This window comes from Sceloporus undulatus, chromosome 4, assembly GCF_019175285.1.
Source record: "Sceloporus undulatus isolate JIND9_A2432 ecotype Alabama chromosome 4, SceUnd_v1.1, whole genome shotgun sequence".
In the NCBI taxonomy this organism is placed as follows: domain Eukaryota; kingdom Metazoa; phylum Chordata; class Lepidosauria; order Squamata; family Phrynosomatidae; genus Sceloporus; species Sceloporus undulatus.
This window is the reverse complement of record NC_056525.1, coordinates 123328902-123336555: the sequence shown is the minus strand read 5'-3', so window position 1 is coordinate 123336555 and position 7654 is coordinate 123328902. Positions and strand designations below refer to the sequence as shown.

The 7654-nt window shown below is 41.7% G+C and overlaps 1 pseudogene; it reads right to left on the bottom strand.

The window, feature by feature from the left end:
* Positions 1–4349: 4349 nt before the first annotated feature.
* LOC121929035 overlaps positions 4350–7654 on the bottom strand; it is a 45101-nt pseudogene continuing 41796 nt past the window's right edge.

The window sequence follows — 7654 nt, the reverse complement described above, 5'->3', positions numbered from 1 at the left end:
AAAGAGAGGGGAGGGAAGTCAGAGAGAAATAGGGTCTAGTCGGGAGCTTTGGAAGGGGTCGGGGGGGGGGTACTGGCTGAAGGGCTCCAATGGGAACGACACGCGTCCCAAAGGAAAAAAATCACTTCCAAACAGGCCCCCTTTTCATAGTGGAAACGAGAGGCCTTTTGGAAGCGATTGGAATACCAGGGCAGAGCCCAAATCGAACATGGGTTATTCCCCCAGTGGGAATGGGCCCGTTGTTTTTTCTAAACATTTTGTCTGGTGTTTTAGTTTCAGTAGTATTTTTAATATTTTTAAATGTATTACTTTCTTCTGACATTCCTCCAATGAGCAGACTATTCACATGTTGATCCTATAGTCTTTTTTGCCATAGTATGAGAACTGGTTGTTAGATATGTTAGTCAACTGGTTTGGTGGCAACCGACTGTACTCAGCATCGGTGAACTGACAATACTAGAACTGCATGTAAGGCTGTGCTCAGAGGTTCTTGGCAAGCATTCCAGTGATGTACACATCCTTATGTTTCTTCCTCAATTACATTCTGTGAAAATTAATTTTGCTCTGGTTTTACTTACATACCGTAATTGAAATCACATTTGCAAGTACTGTATTCTAATCCAGAAAAGAGATCCAAGTGGAATTCATGCTGCACCTTTGTTCTCAAATGAAAACAGTGGATGTGCATTTTCACCTAAGATCATCTCTTGCTAACAAAATGCAAACAGACCTGAACTAAGAGGCTATTCAGGCAGAAGGGAGTTCTGTGCCAAACTATGCTTGTTCACTTGGCCATTGGCTGATGACAGTAGACCATCTACTGTAGATGTAGTTTGGAAATGAATCACCTTTTTTTTCTTTAATGTGGTTTAACAATGACAGAACTGCTGAGGAATCTGTAATGTCAGGTTCAGTTCAGCAAAGTGGCAATGTGAACCCTACTCCAACAGGAAATCCCTCCCAAAAGATTTATTGGTATAATTGGGGTGTAAAAGTACTCCAGAAGCCCATTCACACTACAGAATTATAGTATTATAACTCCAGCTGCCATAGGATAGAAGCTGCCTTTAGCTTCCATCCTATGAATTCCTGGGATTTGCAGTAGAATGGACATCTAGAATCCTCAGCCAAAGCACTCAAGTGCTCACCAAAGTAAAAACCCCAGGATTCCATAGGATGGAAGCATGGCAGTTAAAGTGGAATAATAGCACTATAAATGTGCTATAAATATCTAGTGTGAATGGGTCCCAGGTCTTTGGAGATTTGCAAAGTATAATTATTATTTTCAAAAATTATTATTCTCAAAGGTATATCCACATTTCCATACTGAATTTGAAACTTGTCCTGAAGTGCTAAATCCTATTAGTATAACTTTTTTACATGGCATTTTCTTAATTGGAGAAGTGGTGGACCAAATATCCCAGCATGCACTGCTTTGCCTTATGCTGTCATTGGGACTGTTCAGTTCATGTTGGAGTCTTAAAATTCCAGATTGAAATCACTGCAGTCTCTTCTGGTTACACCAGAGGGGCAGACACTGAAAACTGGATTATGCCCAGGTAAAGCATGGACATACCCTCTTATCAAAGCCAGAGTTCAGACAATTTTGCTTAAGGTGCTGATACCATACTCCTGTCCTCTCCTTCTTTGACTAAGGACTTTATCATACAGTTTAAAAAACCGAATTACTGCTGCCAAATTCAATTGTAATTCAGGATACATCTGGATTTTATCACACATATATTTGTTGCCCGGGTAACATCTAGCTAGAATCCGAATTCAGCCGGCCGATTCACAGAGCTGGCTTTGCAAATAGGCCGACTGAACTCGGATCCTAGCTGGATGTTACCCGGGATGCACCCACCTGGTGGCAGCAAAAGTGCATCCAATGAAATCAAAATATATCCCTAATTAGAATTCAATTTGACAGCGGTAATTTGGGGTTTTAAACTATGTGATAGTCATCATAAAACAAGCAATAGCCACTTTCTGCATTGATTCTGTAGTATATTGTAGGGTACAGGACAAACAATGTCACAGTGGGAAAGTGTGGATGGAAAGAAAATGTTCCAGTCTATTCAGTACTTTTTGTACTTCAAACCTGTTTGTTTTTGATATCTTTTCCTTGTTCAGTGATGGAATCAGGATTGGAGTTAAATAGCAAAATAAATACTGACTTTCAAATACTAAAGTAATGGATGTTTTTCATTCAGTTTATCAGGACCTCAAGGGCTTGAAGAAGAGGATTTGTTCTATGCATTTGCAGGGTGGAGTGGGGGAAGAACTGTCTTAGGCTGGGATTTCTAGTGGCAAGATTCCACTAGTTTGCTTATTCTGACAAGAGCTGCATTTCTGCTACAAGCATCACAGACTAAACTATATCTATGAAGTGGTTCTCTGTGTTCTTCAGGGAATCATTAATCCCTGCCACTTAATTGAGTCCTCTGTCAATAGACCCATCCGGCATTCTAAAATCCCAATCTTGGCACTTCCTTTGCAGCCAAGTCAACTGAGCCTCTGTTTTAAGTTCTGGCCTTCATACTCTCCAAGTGTACCAGTTTAGCAGAGACAGTCCCAGTTAAGTGTCCCTTGTCCCACTTTTCCAACTGCTTTTAAAGTGTTCTGGTTTCTCTGTCCTCTCCTTGTTCCATTTACCTCCTCCATCCTCAGCTTGCTACAATTGCTGCAAACTAATTTCAAAATGAAAAAAGTTATTTGCACTCAGTTAACTCAGCAGAAAGATAAAGTCTTGTTCGTCCCATTAAAATCACACACACATACCTGCTGCCACTGCCCTTTCAGGCTTTCCTAAACTCAGTGCATAAATTTAGGGTTTCTCTGCTTAAAATAATAGTTTTGCGCTCCTGTTATCTGGTCATACCCTTCTGACAAAACTCTAATGGTGGTTGGCAACATGTGTCCCAGGTTTCCTCTGTGATATTGGATGGTATGGTCCTTTCTGGTCTTTGGGTGCCATTTTGGACTCAAGGTTTGCCTACCTTGGACTGTGGTTCTGGCAACCTGAAAACCTGAACTTTTGGGCCCTAAAACCTGATCTGGGACAGTGTGTTTTCAAGTATCAGACCTTTCATACAGTACAGAATATAATATGAGCCCCTGTGATTAGCCAGCAGTATAAAGCCTCTGGGTTGATTAAGTGTGATATAAATACTAAGAGCATGGCCAAAATGTTTTTTTTAGTCTACTCAACTCATTGTCTAACTACAGCTTTTGTGCCAGTTTATCAAACTCTATATTTAGGTATCATCAGAGCATTCTCTAAATGTGAAGATCTACCTGGCATGTCTATACTGCAGATGATCTCTCTGTTGTTTGTGGTGGTGTTGTGTCATCTGCAAATGCAAGGTCAGTAGATAAATTAGTATAACTCTGTGGTCACTTTTTGTTTCAATTTTCTGTATTTTTTCAAATATATATATAAATTATGGTTAATTCATGCAACTTTTTTTGAGGGTTTGATAATTATAATGGTACATTTGGCACAGTCACAAAGTTGCACAAATCCACAATATTTTGGTTTCAACAAAGGCCATAGGTGAGCAGTGTGAACTGCAACTGCCTTTGGCTTTTATGAAATCCGGAGCTGGGTTTCGGCAAAAACGGGTAATTAAAAAAAAGAGATTGACCTTTCCCATTCAGGCAGCATTGAAGTGCCTTATCTAAGCATAGCAAAAACATTTATGTCACATTTGAGTAAGGATAGGAATAGGTAGATATGTGTTACACAATACAATTGGAGCAAATATTACCGTAGACCTGCATTTAAACAGGTGCAGACATGGGAATGTACAACTTTGCTGGAAGCAAGACAGGACTATTGTTTGGGATTTCTATATCATCATCAACCATGCCTTTACTGGCATTCTTTCTTTCTTTTTCACAAATTACTATAAAGTCTTGCTAGGAGTGGGAAAAGGAGGGGGCATATACACTTTTGTCTGCTTGAAAGGAAGAGTCTTCAGTGATGATGGTAACAAACAAAAATCATAGCACTTACAAAATTGTGAGGCATTTCTGCAGGGAGACCCTGAGAAGGAACAACCTTCCTTTGGCTCAGAAGTGCAGCCTGACTTGCTTCATTATTTACTTGGTTACTTGGCCTCATGGCCTCTTCCAAGTGCCACAGGGTTTCCTCTTCCCTCCCTTCCCACAAGGTTCAGTTTAACATATGCTTGCTTCTACAGCTATTACAAAATGCTGGTCTCCTCCAGGCCAAAATCCCACTCAGAGATTTCACAGGGACATTGGCTCACATACCCCCCTGCTGCTCCCAGATTCCCATGCCAACCATGGTTCCATTGCATCTTGCAAATTGTTTCTGTCATTTCTCCTGGATCTTTTTTCTCCATCCACAAAACTTTTTACACTGCAAAGCAAATGTTGTTTTCTCTCTCTTTATTGTGAAATGATGCTTTTTAAAAATGGATCATGTGGACGGAAAGCAACTAAATACAGACATCTTTCGATATTGGTCATTTCAACAATCTGCCTTTTTTCTCTCCCTCATTCCTCCCAGTTTCTCTCTCTGGATCTTTGTGTTTTTGCATGCAAGCACATGTTTGCATTGAAACTTCTAGCTTTCCACAGTCTTAAAATCAGTATTTTGCATCAAATTTGAAGCATGGTTTTTGATCAAATTGCTGTTTTGCCTGTACAACGTAGACTGTGCCTCTCAGCCTGATCACTTGCTGTCTGAACTACCACACAGATATAGCATGAGATGTGTAGATGTACAGTGTGGCTTCAGAAGCCTGCACATGCAAACTGAGGAACTGCCAGAGTCACTCCCTCTCCAAAAGGCTCAGGAGGAACACATTTCTATAGTGCTTTCAGATGTATTGACCAGGTGGCCTTCAGGAAGTCAGTCTCAACCTGCCTCACCTGATCTTTGCAAAACAGTGAAAGATAATAATTGACCTACTTTATGAAGCTTTGTAAAGGTGTGGTGCTCCCCACTACCTTATAAGTTTTATAAAAATCAAACAAATTAATGGAGAACACATCTTGAAAAATATGGCCAGAATCAAACATGAATATACCCACTGAATCAATGGGAACTTGGTAAGTCAATATTGATGTAAGTTTCAATTTGGCAAGTCTCCTTTAGCTGGGACTAACAACTGGTTGATGTCTATCAGCAGATATGACAGCTACACAGAACCTCCATGTTCAGAGGAAATACATCTATGAACAACAGTTGTTTGGGAGGAGAGCTTCTGCCTTCAAATCCTGCATGTAGGCTTCCTACAATTTCCTGGTTGGCTACTATAGGAAGCAGGAAGTGATGGACTTTTGTTTGATTCAAAACGTTTTGTGCGATTCAAAGTACTATATGAATGTAAGATCTGGGTTCAGGAGATGTATGGGGTGGGACTCAGGGAGGGGGAGGGCTGGAACATCAACAATGAACATAGGAACATCCAAGGGGATGTGGTGGGTAAAGGATATCCAGCTCATTCAAGGACAGGTGGCAGTCCATCAAGTCTAAGCATGCCAGGAAATCAGGTATTTTAATACTCCACTTGACAAAAAGTCTGTGTCAAAAGTTCTGTGGACAGCTCTATCAAGCCTGAAAGTTATACCACCTGAATGATGTGCAGAGGTATGGTCTCTTTTGAAAAGGCTGGTAAACAGGGCCTTTATGACTGCTGGGCACACACACAAAATTTCAGAAGCTGGATAGGATGTAGTCTAGGGTTTCATGTGAGTCAGGCCTCAAAGCTTCTGGTGTACAATGAATATTTCAGTTAAGCTCCTTCTTCCAGGCTGCAAAGGACCATGCGAGGAATCAGAGTGATTTACTCCTGCAGGATCTACAGCAAGCCTTCCTGTAGTACCAATGTGAACACAGCTTCACTTTGAGGACCAGCACACAGTTAGCAGTTGCTTTGTCTTCACAGTCCTCATCTAGCAAAAAGAAACAGAAGAGTAATACCTGCGTGATTTCAAAGATTTAGCTAGTGTCCAATCAATACAGAGACTTTGGTTTTCCTCACCAATCCCTGCTCCCGGAGAATATGAGTTCTTTAATCTGACCCATCTTTTCCCCACTTTCCTTTTCCCAATCCTCTTCAGTTGTTCCATCCATTCTTCTCTTCCATGTATTCCTATGAATTCCCCTCTCCTCCTGACCTGGAACCATAATTCTCTGCTGCCCCTTCTTATTCTATGCTCCACCTGTTCCTTACCCCACCTTTCTGGGAGATTTTAGATGCCCAGATTTCATGACTATCTAATTTCCCCCAAGTGCATTATCAAACAAAACAGTTGTGACACATTCTGCCTTCTCAAGTAGTAGCCCAAAAGAATGCCCATGGGGAAAATCTCCTTCTTTACCTGGGGCATCGGTGGGACACAGCTGAAGCTGGCATGTCTGCTTGGCTTCAGGCTTGGATGCTGACTCACAGCCTTGCCCTAGGGTTTCTCCTTGGTAGCACTTCACTTCACGGAAACGGAGGCCTGTGCCGCAGGTCTTGCTGCACTGCAGAGGGATGGGAAAAGATGGACAGATGTCTCCCTTTGGCAGGAAGTGGAGGATGGAGGCGCACTTTTATACAAGAAAGGGAGTAAAAAAAAATTATCCATCATCTGCGACATATAATTGAATTCTTTCCTCTAGGCAGAGGTTCCCAGACGTGGTTCACCGACTCATCTTAATTGTTGTCCCACGCTAGCTGGGATTCTGGAGCTGATTCCAAATACCCAGAACCAATGTATGTGAACCACTGCTCTATGGCTTCCATGTTTGTTTCATTTTGGATGCCCGGGTAATGGTAGAAAGGTTATGGCAATTAATATTTTTAGTTGAATTGTGAAATGGTATTCGGAGCTCCCGTTTTTCTTCTGTGTGCCTATACTGAAGGTACAGAGGCAGGATCTGCTAACATGTCACCTTGCGTCAACGTACAAATTTAAACTAGAGACGGCTTCAGCTTTGGGCCTATTGGAGGATGTGCCAGGTTACAGATGTACAGCCACAATTGCTTTATAGTGTTAGGTTCTCACATGCGCAGCTGTCTGCTCTATGGCTTTCCTTGGCTTACAGATTACATTCGTCAGAGCCTTCTAGCCAAATTGGGCATTTATGTTGATGGTACGTTGACATGTGAATAAATTGGAGCTGGGAGTCTTGGTCCTGAATCCTAAAACGTCATAAAGAACATGTCTATATTTTGATTCCTCTGAGGGTAGGAGACAAATATGTATCACATAACAATGGTTTAACTCTTGTTATTTTGCAAGGCTTCTTGTTGTGGCACACTAGAAATCATATGGATATTCCCCACCACTGTTACCTCCTCACTTGGTTATTGTTTTCCTGTCTCCCCTCCATTCTACTTCAAGCTCCCATCATCCACCACTGTCCCCTCCTGTACCTGTACCAAGAGGTTGAAAACCATTTGAACGGGTCTCCTGACAATCAGTGCCGCTCGGCTTGGTAAGCATCCCATTGCTCCTCGGGATACTCTCTGTACGGCCATTTTCTCAGTCCCCACAAAAAACCTTTCTTCTTCTTGTATGCCCCGGCCACATGTGGCATGCACTGCAATGGAGAATGCGAGATGCCTTTTCTTTTATCATTAGTATTAGAAATCTCCTGGTTTCTGTTTTAACCTTCAAACCAGGTGATGTC